The sequence below is a fragment of the Salvelinus fontinalis genome, chromosome 8, assembly GCF_029448725.1.
Source record: "Salvelinus fontinalis isolate EN_2023a chromosome 8, ASM2944872v1, whole genome shotgun sequence".
Lineage (NCBI taxonomy): Eukaryota > Metazoa > Chordata > Actinopteri > Salmoniformes > Salmonidae > Salvelinus > Salvelinus fontinalis.
In genome coordinates, this window is record NC_074672.1 from 45752990 (window position 1) to 45769774 (window position 16785).

Sequence of the window (16785 nt, forward strand, 5' to 3'; positions counted from 1 at the left end):
GTATCAAGTCAGTTTGGGGAGTCAGGTTGGGGAGGGTATCAAGTCAGGTTGGGGAGGGTATCAAGTTAGGTTGGGGAGGGTATCAAGTCAGATTGGGGAGGGTATCAAGTCAGGTTGGGGAGGGTATCAAGTCAGGTTGGGGAGGGTATCAAGTCAGGTTGGGGAGGGTATTAAGACAGGTTGGGGAGGATATCAAGTCAGGTTGGGGAGGGTATCAAGTCAGGTTGGGGAGGGTATCAAGTCAGGTTGGGGAGGGTATCAAGTCAGGTCGAGTCATAAGGCTCAAGTCTTATGATTGTGGACTTCAGGAAACAGCAGAGGGAGCACCCCCCTATCCACATCGACGGGACAGTAGTGGAGAAGGTGGAAAGTTTTAAGTTCCTCTGTGTACACATCACGGACAAACTGAATTGATCCACCCACACAGACAGCGTTGTGAAGAAGGCGCAGCAGCCTTCAGGAGGCTGAAAAAATTTGGCTTGTCACCAAAAGCACTCACAAACTTCTACAGATGCACAATCGAGAGCATCCTGTCGGGCTGTATCACCGCATTGTACGGCAACTGCTCCGCCCACAACCGTAAGGCTCTCTAGAGGGTAGTGAGGTCTGCACAACGCATCACCGGGGGCAAACTACCTGCCCTCCAAGACACCTACACCACCCGATGTCACAGGAAGGCCATAAAGATCATTAAGGACAACAACCACCCGAGCCACTGCCTGTTCACCCCGCTATCATCCAGAAGGTGAGGTCAGTACAGGTGCATCAAAGCAGGGCCTGAGAGACTGAAAAACAGCTTCTATCTCAAGGCCATCAGACTTCTATCTCAAGGCCAACAGCCACCACTAACATTTAGTGGCCGCTGCCAACATACTGACTCAACTCCAGCCACTTTAATAATAGGAATTGATGGAAATTATGTAAAAATGTATCACTAGCCACTTTAAACAATGCCACCTAATATAATGTTTATGTAACGGATGTGAAATGGCTAGCTAGTTAGCGGGTGCGCGCTAGTAGCATTTCAATCAGTTACGTCACTTGCTCTGAGACTTAAGTAGTGTTGCCCCTTGCTTTGCAAGGGCCGTGGCTTTTGTGGAGCGATGGGTAACGCTGCTTCGTGGGTGACTGTTGTCGATGTGTGCAGAGGGTCCCTGGTTCGCGCCCGTGTCGGGGCGAGGGGACGGTTTAAAGTTATACTGTTACATTGATGCTGTTGACCCGGATCACTGGTTGCTGCGGAAAAAGGAGGAGGTTGAAAGGGGGGTGAGTGTAACGGATGTGAAATGGCTAGCTAGTTAGCGGGTGCGCGCTAGTAGCATTTCAATCAGTTACGTCACTTGCTCTGAGACTTAAGTAGTGTTGCCCCTTGCTTTGCAAGGGCCGTGGCTTTTGTGGAGCGATGGGTAACGCTGCTTCGTGGGTGACTGTTGTCGATGTGTGCAGAGGGTCCCTGGTTCGCGCCCGTGTCGGGGCGAGGGGACGGTTTAAAGTTATACTGTTACATTAACATACCCTACATTACTCATCTCATATGTATATGTATATACTGTACTGTATATCATCCACTGCATCTTGCCATCTTTATGTAATACATGTATCACTAGCCACTTTAAACTATGCCACTTTATGTTTACATACCCTACATTACTCATCTCATATGTATAGACTGTACACTATACCATCTACTGCATCTTGCCTATGCCGTTCTGTACCATCACTCATTCATATATCTTTATGTACATATTCTTTATCCCTTTACACTTGTGTGTATAAGGTAGTAGTTGTGGAATTGTTAGGTTAGATTACTTGTTGGTTATTACTGCATTGTCGGAACTAGAAGCACAAGCATTTCGCTACACTCGCATTAACATCTGCTAACCATGTGTATGTGACAAATACAATTTGATTTGATTTGAAGTCCAAGTCAAGTCACGAGTCATTGGTGTTAAAGTCAAAGTCGAGTTGCAAGTCATCATATTTGTGACTCGAGTCTGACTCGAGTCCAAGTCATGTGACTCCAGTCCACACCTCTGCTAAAGTCATACATGTTTTGTATCTTGTGTATTATTAATGTCGCTCACATTGTCTTGATTTATTGGTTAATAAAACACTCCCTAAGTAATAACCAAGTTAGTGTTCTGTACTGAGCAATGGTTTACACTGAGTATACACTGAGTATACTCAAGTATACTCTTTCCATGACATAGACTGACCAGGTGACTCTAGGTGAAAGCTATGATCCCTTATTGATGTCACTTGTTCAATCTACTTCAATCAGGGAAGGGGAGGAGACAGGTTTCTTACCCTTTTTTCTCCCTAATTTCATGATATCCAATTGGTAGTTACAGTCTTGTCCCATCGCTGCAACTCCCATACGGCTGTAACCCGGAAACCAGCCGCACCAATGTGTCAGCGTGCATGCGCCCGGCCTGCCAAACCCTCCCCTAACCCGGACGACTCTGGGCCAATTGTGCGTCGCCTCATGGGTCTCCCGGTCGAGGCCGGCTACGACACAGCCCGGGATCTAACTCGGATCTGTAGTGACGCCTCAAGCACTGCAGTGCCTTAGACCACTGCACCACTCGGGAGGCAAAGAAGGATTTTTAAGCCTTGAAACATGGATTGTGTATGTGTTTCATTCAGAGGGTGAAGACAAAAGATTTACAGTGCATTCGGAAAATATTCACACACCTTGACTTTTTCCACATTTTGTTACGTTACAGACTTATTCCGAAATGGATTCAATTGTTTTTTTTTCTCATCATCAATCTACACACAATACACCATAATGACAAAGCAAAAAAATACAGACATTTTACATTTACATAAGTATTCAGACCCTTTACTCAGTACTTTGTTGAAGCACCTTTGGCAGGGAGTACAGCCTTGAGTCTTCTTGGGTATGACGCTATAAACCTGGCACACCTGTATTTGGGGAGTTTCTCCCATTCTTCTCTGCATATCCTCTCAAGCTCTGTCAGTTTGGATTGGGAGCGTCGCTGCACAGCTATTTTCAGGTCTCTCCAGAGTTGTTAGATCGGGTTCAAGTCCGGGCTCTGGCTGGGCCACTCAAGGACATTCAGAGACATGTCCCGAAGCCACTCCTGCATTGTCTTGGCTGTGGGCTTAGGGTCATTGTCCTGTTGGAAGGTGAACCTTAGCCCCAGTCTGCTTCTGAGCATTCAGGAGCAGATTTTCATCAAGGATCTCTCTGTACTTTCTCCATTCATCGTTCCCTCGATCCTGACTAGTCTCCCAGTCTCTGCCGCTGAAAAACATCCCCACCCAATGATGCTGCCACCACCATGCTTCACTGTAAGGATGGTGACAGGTTTCCCCCAGACGTGTTGCTTGGCATTCAGGCCAAAGAGTTCAATTTTGGTTTCATCAGATCAGAGAATCTTGATTCTCATGGTCTGAGAGTCTTTGGGTGCCTTTTGGCAAACTCCAAGCGTGCCTTTTAGTGAGGAGTAGCTTCCATCTGGCAACTCTACCATAAAGGCCTGATTGGTGGAGTTCTGCAGAGATGGTTGTCCTTCTGGAAGGTTCTCCCATCTCCACAGAGAAACTTTAGAGCTCTGTCAGAGTGACAATCGGTTCTTGGTCACCTCCCTGACCATGGCCCTTCTCCCCCGATTGTTCAGTTTGGTCGGGCGGCCAGCTATAGGAAGAGTCTTGGTGGTTCCAAACTTCTATTTAAGATCTTCAATGCTATAGAAATGTTTTGGTACCCTTCCCCAGATCTGTGCCTCAACACAATCCTGTCTCGGAGCTCTACGGACAATTCCTTCGACCTCATGGCTTGGTTTTTGCTCTGACATGCACTGTCAACTGTGGGACCTTATATAGACAGGTGTGTGCCTTTCCAAATCATGTCCAATCAATTGAATTTACCACAGGTGGACTCCAATCAAGTTGTAGAAACATCTCAAGGATGATCAATGGAAACAGGATGGACCTGAGCTCAATTTCGAGTCAGATATCAAAGTGTCTGAATACTGTAAATAAGGTATATCATTTTATATTTTTTTGTATATATTTGCAAACATTTCTAAAATCCTGTTTACGCTTTGTCATGGTGGGGTATTGTGTGTAGATTGATGAGATAAAATATATTTAATCAATTTTAGAATAAGGCTGTAACATAACAAAATGTGGAGAAAGTCAAGGGGTCTGAATACTTTTTGAAGGCAATGAACAGGGTATGGTAGTAGGTGCCAAGCGTACTGGTTGAAGTGTGTCAACAACTGCAACGCTGATGGGTTCTTCATGCTCAAGATTTTCCCGTGTGTATCAAGAGTGGTCCACCACCCAAGGGACATTCAGCCAACTTGACACAACTGTGGCCAGCATCCCTGTGGAACGCTTTCAACACCTTGTTTGTGTCCGTACCTCGACTAATTGAGGCTGTTCTGAGAGCAAAAGGGGGTATAAGAAAGGTGTTCCTAATGTTTTGTCCACTCAGTGTATACACATCAATGGCACTGATACATCAGAGTATGAACGCCGTGGTCACGTTCTTGGAATTTCCCATTCCCACTTTTACAGTAGATGGCGGTAATTCACCAGTAGATGGAATGCCCAATCACCACATCCAAAGATGAAGAAGTGGGGGTGTCATGCTTGGTGTTGCTTCTCCCCACTCTGTGTCTCTTTAGCTAACTGAAGAGAAAATAGTCCGACACCGATTAGTCCCTCTTTACTCCATACTCCATCATTTTATGACAGAATTATCAAACGCGGTCAGTTGCGTTTTTATTATTAGTCCCCCCCAGTGGCTTGTGGCTGCCTAGCTAGGCTAGCTACTCCCCTGTGTAGCAGCACTTGGCCGGCTAGCTAGTCTGAGCTATTGTTTGTTGTTGTTGCAGTCAAATCTCAAACAAATCACAGATGGTGTAAAACAAGCCCTCCAAGGTAAGTGTTGCAATGGCTGTTGCTGTCTTAAGTTATTCTCATGCTTTGATGTTCACGAATAAAAAGGGGGCGTGATGGCAAATCAAACAAGTAACGTTATCTTGCTAGCTTATATAGCTGTAGCTAGTTAGCTATTTGTATTTTTAGTTGTATCACGAATTATCTTGATGGGTCATTGGGTCTTTGGTGTGGTGATGACAACTAAATGTCACAAAGCTAATAGCAGCTAATAGCAGCTAACTAGCTTGCTAGCAATCAAAGCCTTAGCTTTTATTGACAGTTATTGCCTTTTGTCTTCGAGATCATCTGATGATCCTATGCTATTATACCAGTGGCAATTAGCTATCTCACCCATAATATATTATCTCTAAGCTAGTCAGCTGTAGCTAGCTAACGTTGCTAAATCAACTCAACCAGAGAAAGGCTAACGTTAGCAAGTGTTAGCTAGCTAGGTAACTAGCTAACCAGATACATTGCACCTACCAATAGTTAGCTAGCAAGCCAACTAGCTATGCTATCTAACATAGCTACCTAGCTAGCTAGACAGAAAAAGAATAGTAAGAAGTAAAGTTAGCGAGCAAGATAACGTTAGTTATTCAAAGCAGATTGCTACATTTGAAAGGTTGATTTGACTAGCTGGCCAATTGTTTTTAGATACGCTTCCTTTCTAAATCGAAATAATTAGCTAGCAGTTAGCATAGCTAAGCTAATTAGCTAGCTAGGTAACAATGACAGAACTGTCAAGGAGATGGCTATGTTGCTGCTTCTAGACAAGACTCTTTCACTAGCAAACTGTTAGCGAAATCTGTAGGGATTTCTGTAAATTCAGATTTAGGGTCATCATTTAAAAAACACCGTTATTTTAGGGTAAGAGTTGCCTGCTTGGTACCTTATCTCTAGTTAGTTGTTTGTTGTTTGTCCCCCAAAAGCAAACGAGTGTCGCTAGCTAACGTTACAAAGAAAAGTAATCAAAACCTAACCTCTTCTATTTCAATGCTTTGTGCTTTTTGTCCTCTGAATGTTGCCACAACAAGCAGTTGGCAAGTTTGATGTGAAAAGTGATTGCCGTGTACTGGACGTGTTCTCAACAGAAGGAACTGTAACTGTTTTCAACATATGGATCAAATTATGCATGTTCTTACAAGTTGATATAAAGCACCATGAATTCTTCCACCCCATGTTTGGCTCTTTACTGCACTTGTTTTGGAGGACAATAGATCAATCTTTTTATTATAGTCTCTCGGTGCTCTCTGTGTAAAACACTGATGTGATTGTAGAGCCACTGCTTCTCCGTTGGAATAAGACTGATGGTGTTTTCACCACAAACATTGATTGAAGGGTACTGTCTGGGACCAGTAACACACACACACACACACACACACACACACACACACACACACACACACACACACACACACACACACACACACACACACACACACACACACACACACACACACACACACACCATTAAATAGGCATGCAAGGGGTGCTGTAAATGTCTATCTACCGTTGCACAAGGCATTTTGTTTGGTTAGCCTAGATGTCTGCTGACTGAATAGGAGAAATCTGATGAACGTCTGGAGAGAAGAACACTACACATTCACCCAAGAAAGTCATTTGGAATTGTTTAAGAATTGATTTGAGTGGGAATGGCAGCTGGGAGAGCAGGGAATGATGGTGTTGGTGTACATCTGGAAGGCTTTGCCTATGAAATGTTTGTCTGACTGACTGACTGAGGATCCCTTGGGAGTGCCTTACTACCTGGGTATGCCTATTTTTTTACATGGGTAGGCCTATTTATTCCCTGGGTAGTCCTATTTTATTACCAGGGTAGGCCTATTTATTCCCTGGGTAGGCCAATTTTATTCCCTGGGTATGCCTATTTCATTACCTGAGTAGGCCTATTTATTCCCTGGGTAGTCCTATTTTATTACCAGGGTAGGCCTATTTATTCCCGGGGTAGGCCTATTTTATTACCTGGGTAGGCCTATTTTATTACCTGGGTAGGCCTATTTTATTCCCTGGGGAGGCCTATTTTATTACCTGATTAGGCCTATTTTATTACCTGGTTAGGCTTATTTTATTACCTGAGTAGGCTTATTTTATTACCTGAGTAGGCTTATTTTATTACCTGAGTAGGCTTATTTTATTACCTGAGTAGGCCTATTTATTCTCTGGATAGGCCTATTTATTCACAGTGTACACCTATTTATTCACTGTGCTGCAGTGGCAAGTCTTTGTTAGTTGATTTGTCAATAGGCAGGATGGGGGTGTTTTCATGCTGTGTTGGCGTGCAGCCGGGCAGCGTGCTGTTACTGTGCTGCGTGTGTGTTACTGTGCTGCGTGTGTGTTACTGTGCTGCGTGTGTGTTGTTCTTCACCTAGATCTCTCTTCAGAAACATCTTCCCCTCTTCAGCATTGTCCGTAAGATAATACACCGTTATGGTTAGTCTCAGTGGAAGTCAAGTGAGTCCAGAGAGTTGCAGTGAGAGAGGTAACATATTATCCACCATCTATGGACATATGTTTTGAAATTGAAGGAGACATTTTTTTTCTCTGTTTGGTTCTTATTCTTTTTTTATTTTCTTGTTAGGGATTTGAAGAATCCCTGTACGGTGAAAGCACTTTGTGACAACTGGTGGAAAATAAAAATAAATTAAAAAAGCCTTCATAAATAGGCTACATTTGATTTTTTTAAAGTGGGCTATTTCTCCATTGAAATGGAGTCGTGGTATGTATGAAGGGATTCTGTTAGACTCTTAGATGATACAGGGTAATTCATCAGAGGATTGACTGTTTAACATTCCAGTACTAGGGTTCCTAGATGGTTTATTTATTACCATTGAAATGTTCTTCTATCACCAGTGCTTCAGTGACATCCTCTACACTCATAAGACTGCACTTGATATGGTTGGGCCGTATGAATGATCTTGCTTTGTTATTAGTCCCTCAAAACGTCGAGTGTTTGGAAAATCGTTTTTTTTTCTCCTCTGTTGTCTGCCTGGTTACATTGTTACCTTGTACGACAGCGTTCCTTTGTCCAGAGCATTAATTTACAATGTTCCGTCAAAGAGCTCTTGATGGGGCTGTTCAAGTGCTGAACATTTATTAAAATAAGTATCTGTCAGCCCCTACTGATAGTCAGGCAGCACATGGTGCTCTCACAAGACAAGCAGGCTTCTCGCTCTCTCGCTGTCTGTCTTTGTCTGTCTCTGTTTGTCTGTCATTGTTCTCCTCAAAATATGTTTTTCTGGTCATGCCAACAACCAGAGTAATTGGCTGTTGCAGTGCTTCTCGTGTGTTGTTTTAAGATATTGGGCTGAGACACAGGCCTGGCACACTGGCAGGAATGAGACACACACAAATGCTTTCTTTCTTTCTTTCTGTAGACATCTGGGGCATTGTGTTGTGGCCTTTTGTCCCCAGCACAAGGTGCACCTGTGTAATGATCATGCTGTTTAATCAGCTTCTTGATATGCCACAACTGTCAAGTGGATGGAATATCTTGGCAAATGAGAAATGCTCACTTACAGGGATGTAAACAAATGTGTGCATAACATTTGAGAGAAATATGTTTTTTGTGCATAGAACATTTCTGGGATGTTTATTTCAGCTCATGAAACATGGGACCAAGACTTACATGTTGATTTCATATTTAATTCATTCCATTGCATGAGCCACATAATTGACCATCATTTAAATGAACATTCTACATTACCATGGAGATGATTGCATCGCCATACCAGGCAGCCATTGTGAGTGTATCCATGAGTTTACCAGTCAAATTGCCAGAGTTAGCGCTTTCAAGCTCCTTCTCTTAATTGTTTGCTGCAACACCTTCCTAGTTTTAGAACGGGGCAACATCAGTTTCATAATTTCATTCATGTTATCGCAGAAACAGGCTGAACCGCGTGAAGGCCTGGCTGTCCCGTCTTCAGCCAGCTGTTGTGTAAACGGTTATACCGGTTATTTTATATTCATCCACAACCGTATACGGTAATTGTGCCAGTCCTACCACTGTTGTGTTGTACTACTATGGCTATCCGATACTATCAGCACCATTCTACCCATGTTAACAGGAACGTATTTTTGCTACTAACATAGTTGTGTTGTTTGACCTGTGGTGCAAAAACACGATGGAATCTGTTTTTTCCCAGAAAGTTCACTACGGGTTGTGTTCTCTTACCGTTTCCAAGGTTTTTCCTGCCTTCGTTTTGCAGTGATACAGATCAGTCTACCAAATGTAGGCTAGTCCATCAATATCTGAAAAAGGCTTCATGTCTAATTGTCCATTTATGCCAGGGGTGTCAAACTCATTTTGCATGGGGGACGTATTTGGTCTTCAGCGAGGTCCTGGGGATCGCACTGAAAATGTCCTCGCCGTCAAAATGTACAAAAGATAGAGGACTGTCTCTCATTTTGGGTAATTTTAGATCCTCTCTGATAATATTTAATTTAGGTGATTATTATTAGTGAGTTCGATACAGTCAAGAAACTGTATTCATTTAGATCCGCTATCATTTCTACTAGAGGTCGACCGATTTTTTGTGGGGGTTTTTCAATACTGATACCGATTATTGGAGGACCAAAAAAAAGCCGATACCAATTAATCGGCCTATTTTTATATATAATGACAATTACAACAATACTGAATGAACCAAACAGCACTCTGTCAAGCCTTTGACTCCCCTTTCATTAGAAGATGAAGTGTTTTTCTTTGAACCGAGGGACACAAATGGGACAAAGAAGGATGACCCCCAACCCCCCCCCCCCCCCCACCTCTACTGTAGTGTAGTCTGGGACACTAGAAGGATGACCCCCCCCCCCCCCCCCCCTCTACTGTAGTGTAGTCTGGGACACTAGAAGGATGACCCCCCCACCTCTACTGTAGTGTAGTCTGGGACACTAGAAGGATGACCCCCCCACCTCTACTGTAGTGTAGTCTGGGACACTAGAAGGATGACCCCCCCACCTCTACTGTAGTGTAGTCTGGGACACTAGAAGGATGACCCCCCCCCCCCCCCCACCTCTACTGTAGTGTAGTCTGGGACACTAGAAGGATGACCCCCCCCCCAACTCTACTGTAGTGTAGTCTGGGACACTAGAAGGATGACCCCCCCCCCCCCTCTACTGTAGTGTAGTCTGGGACACTAGAAGGATTACCCCCCCCCCCCCCCCCCCCCTCTACTGTAGTGTAGTCTGGGACACTAGAAGGATGACCCCCCCCCCCCCTCTACTGTAGTGTAGTCTGGGACACTAGAAGGATGACCCCCCCCCCCCCCCCCCCTCTACTGTAGTGTAGTCTGGGACACTAGAAGGATGACCCCCCCCCCCCCCCCCCCCCCCCCTCTACTGTAGTGTAGTCTGGGACACTAGAAGGATGACCCCCCCCCCCCCCCCCCCCCCCCCCCTCTACTGTAGTGTAGTCTGGGACACTAGAAGGATGACCCCCCCCCCTCTACTGTAGTGTAGTCTGGGACACTAAAAGAATGACCCCCCCACCTCTACTGTAGTGTAGTCTGGGACACTAGAAGGATGACCCCCCCCCCCCCCCTCTACTGTAGTGTAGTCTGGGACACTAGAAGGATGACCCCCCCCCCCCCCCCCTCTACTGTAGTGTAGTCTGGGACACTAAAAGAATGACCCCCCCACCTCTACTGTAGTGTAGTCTGGGACACTAGAAGGATGACCCCCCCCCCCCCCCCCCTCTACTGTAGTGTAGTCTGGGACACTAGAAGGATGACCCCCCCCCCCCCCCCCCCCCCCCCCTCTACTGTAGTGTAGTCTGGGACACTAGAAGGATGACCCCCCCCCCCCCCCCCCTCTACTGTAGTGTAGTCTGGGACACTAGAAGGATGACCCCCCCCCCCCCCCCCTCTACTGTAGTGTAGTCTGGGACACTAAAAGGATGACCCCCCCACCTCTACTGTAGTGTAGTCTGGGGCACTAGAAAGATGACCCCCCCCCCCCCCCCCCTACTGTAGTGTAGTCTGGGACACTAGAAAGATGAGGAGAGGGAGGACAGGACAACACAATAGGATCTGAGGGAACTATTTAAATAGAACAGATTGTCGCTCCCTGCTGCAACTAGTGGCACTGCCAGAGGAAGACTTGTCTCTGAGTTCTGTTAAACAGCACTCTGTCAAGCCTTTGACTCCCCTTTCATTAGAAGATGAAGTGTTTTTCTTTGAACCGAGGGACACAAATGGGACACTATTCCCTATGTAGTGCACTACCTTTGACCAGAGTCCTATGGGCCCTAATCAAAAGTAGTGCACTACATAGGGAATAGGATGTCATTTAGAATTCACAGCTGTGAATAATGGAGGTAAGGTGCAGTCATTATTGACTTATTGGCACAGATACACACACACACACACACCCACACACACACACGCACACACTGATATGCATGCACACACACACACACCGATATGCATGCACACACACACACGCACACAGAGCGCGCACACACACTAATACAAACACTGACACACAGAATACCTTATTGCTTTCCCCTCGTCTCTGGTAATGGGACCTCCAATACATCTGGACGCCATGTTGTTGAAAGACACAAAATGGTAGCAAGGTGTAACGTCTTGACAGCAGATCTCTTGACACCAGATCAAAGGTAAATTATAATCCATATCTAATCAGCAATTATTAGGAAAGACATTTCTAGCCTCTGTTTGTGTCTGTCTGGGATCAGTTGGATTATGCTGTGGACTAAATTGATCAGTTTTATAGAGAGGGGGAGGGATCCATATGGAGGGGGGGAGAGATCCATATGGAGGGGGGGAGGGATCCATATGGAGGGGGGGAGGGATCCATATGGAGGGGGGGAGGGATCCATATGGAGGGGGGGAGGGATCCATATGGAGGGGGGGAGGGATCCATATGGAGGGGGGAGGGATCCATATGGAGGGGGGGAGGGATCCATATGGAGGGGGGGGGGGATCCATATGATATATGGTGAACACAGTGATCAGGCTGGTTCCACCAGGCTAGGTTATACCCTGGACATTATATGGTGGACACGGAGATCAGGCTAGGTTATACCCTATGGTGATCAGGCTGGTTCCACCAGGCTAGGTTATACCCCAGACATTATAGGGTGAACACAGTGATCAGGCTGGTTCCACCAGGCTAGGTTATACCCTGGACATTATATGGTGAACAGGCTGGTTCCACCAGGCTAGGTTATACCCTGGACATTATACGGTGATCAGGCTGGTTCCACCAGGCTAGGTTATACCCTGGACATTATATGGTGAACAGGCTGGTTCCACCAGGCTAGGTTATACCCTGGACATTATACGGTGATCAGGCTGGTTCTACCAGGCTAGGTTATACCCTGGACGTTATATGGTGATCAGGCTGGTTCCACCAGGCTAGGTTATACCCTGGACGTTATATGGTGATCAGGCTGGTTCCACCAGGCTAGGTTATACCCTGGACGTTATATGGTGATCAGGCTGGTTCCACCAGGCTAGGTTTTTCCCTGGACATTATAGGGTGAACACATGTACATATGCAATGATTGGTAAGCTGCTCTGACAGTTGATGTTTAAAGTTAGTGAGGGAAATATAAGTCTCCAGCTTCAGTGATTTTTTAAAATTCGTTCCAGTCATTGGCAGCAGAGAACTGAAAGGAAAGGCGGCCAAAGAGGAGTTGGCTTTGTGGATGACAAGTGAAATATACCTGCTGGAGCGCGTGCTATGGGTGGGTGTTGCTATGGTGACCAGTGAGCTGAGATAAGGCGGGGCTTTACCTAGCAAAGACTTATAGATGACCTGGCACCAGTGGGTTTGGTGACGAATATGTAGCGAGGACCAGCCAACGAGAGCATACAGGTCGCAGTGGTGGGTAGTATATGGGGCTTTGGTGACAAAACAGATGGCACTGTGATAGGCTACATCCAATTTGCTGAGTAGAGTGTTGGAGACTATTTTGTAAATGACATCGCTGAAGTCAAGGATCGGTAGGATAGTCAGTTTTACGAGGGTATGTTTGGAAGCATGAGTGAAGGATGCTTTGTTGCGAAATTGATTTAATTTTGGATTGGAGATGCTTAATGTGAGTCTGGAAGGAGAGTTTACAGTCTAACCAGACACCTAGGTATTTGTAGTTGTCCACATATTCTAGGTCAGAACCTTCCAGAGTAGTGATGCTAGTCGGGCAGGTGTGGGCAGCGATCGGTTGAAGAGCATGCATTTAGTTTTACTTGCATTTAAGAGCAGTTGGAGGCCTCGGAAGGAGTGGTGTATGGCATTGAATCTCGTCTGGAGGTTAGTTAACACAGTGTCCAAAGAAGGGCCAGAAGTATACAGAATGGTGTCTTCTGCGTAAAGGTAGATCAGAGAATCACCAGCATCAAGAGCGACATCATTGATGTATACAGAGAAAAGAGTCGGCCCGAGAATTGAACCCTGTGGCACCCCGATGTAGCACTCTGATTTGACACACTGAACTCTATCAGAGAAGTAGTTGGTGAACAAGGCGAGGCAGTCATTTGAGAAACCAAGGCTGTCGAGTCTGGCAATAAGAATGTGGTAATTGACAGAGTCGAAAGCCTTGGCCAGGTCGATGAATACGACTGCACAGTATTGTCTTTTATCGATGGCGGTTATGATAGCGTTTAGGACCTTGAGCGTGGCTGAGATGCACCCATGACCAGCTCGGAAACCAGATTGCATAGCGGAGAAGGTACGGTAAGATTCGAAATGGTCGGTGATCTGTTTGTTAACTTGGCTTTCGAAGACTTTAGAAAGGCAGGGTAGGATAGATAGGGTGCCATCTGTACCCTCCTCTTCTCTAGTTGTAGGGTGCCATCTGTACCCTCCTCTAGTTGTAGGGTGCCATCTGTACCCTCCTCTAGTTGTAGGCTGCCATCTGTACCCTCCTCTAGTTGTAGGGTGCCATCTGTACCCTTCTCTAGTTGTAGGGTGCCATCTGTACCCTCCTCTAGTTGTAGGGTGCCATCTGTACCCTCCTCTAGTTGTAGGGTGCCATCTGTACCCTCCTCTAGTTGTAGGCTGCCATCTGTACCCTCCTCTAGTTGTAGGGTGCCATCTGTACCCTTCTCTAGTTGTAGGGTGCCATCTGTACCCTCCTATTCTCTAGTTGTAGGGTGCCATCTGTACCCTCCTATTCTCTAGTTGTAGGGTGCCATCTGTACCCTCTTCTCTAGTTGTAGGGTGCCATCTGTACCCTCCTCTATTTGTAGGGTGCCATCTGTACCCTCTTCTCTAGTTGTAGGGTGCCATCTGTACCCGTCTCTTCTCGAGTGTCTGTCTGGAGAGTACATCCGCTCTGTGTAGTGGGTGGATATGTTCCACTAAACTACTTCCAGTTTAATACACACTACCATTAGGGAGAGGCTGGCAGAGAGAGAGAGAGAGAGAGAGAGAGAGAGAGAGAGAGAGAGAGAGAGAGGAGGGAGGGGGGTTGAACAGCCAGAGAGGGTGAAACACAGCAGTGCTATCTAATGGATCAATTTGTAATAAATCTGTAGTGAAGCTGTTGCCTGAAGCTGTTGTGCAGGCAGCTCTTATTCTCCTCAGCTAAGAGGTGTCTGTTGCTGCTGCTGCGTCGCGCCGGGCCAGAGACTGCTTGTTGGCTCGACAGATAGCTTAGGCATATCACTATTCTATCACTGAATGACATGTAGACTAATGCACATAAAACGACTGCAACATTTAAGCCTAGCAAAAGTTTGTTTCACCAGGGACGGTTTATATGAGTGGGTAAAGTTCCCTTTTACGTACAGAATTAATTGATATCTATTACATTAACATTTTAGTAATTTATCCATTAAAAGGCCAAGAGACATTTAAAAAATAAATACAACTTTACTCCACAGAAGACTACAGCAAACACTGGGGACTTCCTCTCCCCACGATACCAGCAACCATATGGGTCATATTAAGGGTTATTTACGCCAACCCATTCTCATTGATCCCACCAGGGATTTGGTAAAGTACTGTATAGCCGTAATGTTACCAGCAGCACTGGCCTAGGTAGCCATGCTCGCCATGCTGGCCATGCTCGCCATGCTGGCCATGCTAGCCATGCTCGCCATGCTAGCCATGCTGGCCATGCTCACCATGCTAGCCATGCTGGCCATGCTGGCCATGCTCGCCATGCTGGCCATGCTCGCCATGCTGGCCATGCTCGCCATGCTGGCCATGCTCGCCATGCTGGCCATGCTGGCCATGCTCGCCATGCTGGCCATGCTCGCCATGCTGGCCATGCTCGCCATGCTAGCCATGCTCGCCATGCTCGCCATGCTAGCCATGCTAGCCATGCTCGCACACAGTCTTGTTTAAGTAACCTTGTAGGGACACATTTTATAGCCATTCATAATCTTATTTTCCCTAACCCCTAAACCTAATTCTACCTTAACCCTAAATCCCATAGAAATAGCATTTGACCTTGTGGGGATTAACAAAATGTCACCTTTTTGTTTGTTTATATATATATATATATATATATATATATATATATATATATACATACATACATACACACACACACACACACACACACACACACACACACACACACACACACACACACACACACACACACACACACACACACACACACACACACGAAAGCAGCACTAAGCAGTTGGTTAAAGCTGATCTGTTCATCTCCATGTCTCTGATGCTCTTTGAGCTGTTGTCTCTCAGACCAGTGTTCATTCATATATCTGTCTCAGATATTCCACTGTTAGTTCACTGTAGTTAGGAATCAATTGGAGGACCCAGTTTTTAGCCATTTGATACATTTATGAAAAAAATCTTTTTTTTTCTCTTCTTATATTGTCTTAAACTATTCTTGACCAAGGTTTTTCATAGTGTTCAATTATTTCAGTTGTCTATCAGCTAGCACGGCCGTTGCCTGCAGCTAGCACGGCCGTTGCCTGCAGCTAGCACGGCCGTTGCCTGCAGCTAGCACGGCCGTTGCCTGCAGCTAGCACGGCCGTTGCCTGTTGCTAACTCAGTGACTTTTCCATTTTAATCAGAACAGGGAGATTTGGATTGAGCGTAGTAAAATTCTTACCAAGAGAGATTACATTAAGAGACCATATTTAAAGATGATTTAATCCCATCTGTTATGTGGTACGACAGAGGCTGCTTCTCAAATGGAGCCCTACGGGCCCTGGTCCAAAGTAGTGCACTACATGGGGAATATGGTGCCATTTGGAACACTGCCATACGTTCGATCAAGGTTTTAATTAGGAAAGCAGACGTGACAACCATGATGTTTGCTGTTGCCTCGGGGGCAGAGATATCTAGTAAGTGGTTTGAAGTGCTAAGTGTGACTGAGCTTAAACCCTGTCTTTCTCTCTCCTCTCTCCTCTCCCTCTGTGTGTCTCTCTCCTCTCCCTCTGTGTATGTCTGTCTCTGTGTCTCTGTCTGTCTGTCCGTCTGTCTGTGTGTTTCTAATTCTTCTGTAGTAGTGTGTTAATCATTTAACAAAGGCTAAACGTGTGTGTGCCTGCCTCAGTGTATCTAACGCTTCTGTAGCTGTACACAGTCATAAACGTCTCATCTAGCCAGTGTAAATGATCTGTAGCTGTACACAGTCGTAAACGTCTCATCTAGCCAGTGTAAATGATCTGTAGCTGTACACAGTCGTAAACGTCTCATCTAGCCAGTGTAAATGGTCTGTAGCTGTACACAGTCGTAAACGTCTCATCTAGCCAGTGTAAATGATCTGTAGCTGTACACAGTCGTAAACGTCTCATCTAGCCAGTGTAAATGATCTGTAGCTGTACACAGTCATAAACGTCTCATCTAGCCAGTGTAAATGATCTGTAGCTGTACACAGTCGTAAACGTCTCATCTAGCCAGTGT

At 45.7% G+C, this 16785-nt stretch overlaps 1 protein-coding gene across 1 annotated transcript in view; it reads left to right on the forward strand.

Moving 5' to 3' along the window:
• The first annotated feature begins 4609 nt into the window (after positions 1-4609).
• The window catches only part of LOC129861339 (arginine-glutamic acid dipeptide repeats protein-like), a 449087-nt gene continuing 436911 nt past the window's right edge, over positions 4610-16785 (forward strand). Inside the window, exon 1 of the mRNA XM_055932685.1 lies at positions 4610-4917. The gene's annotated coding sequence lies outside the window, so the exon portion shown is untranslated. The remainder of the gene's footprint in view (positions 4918-16785) is intronic.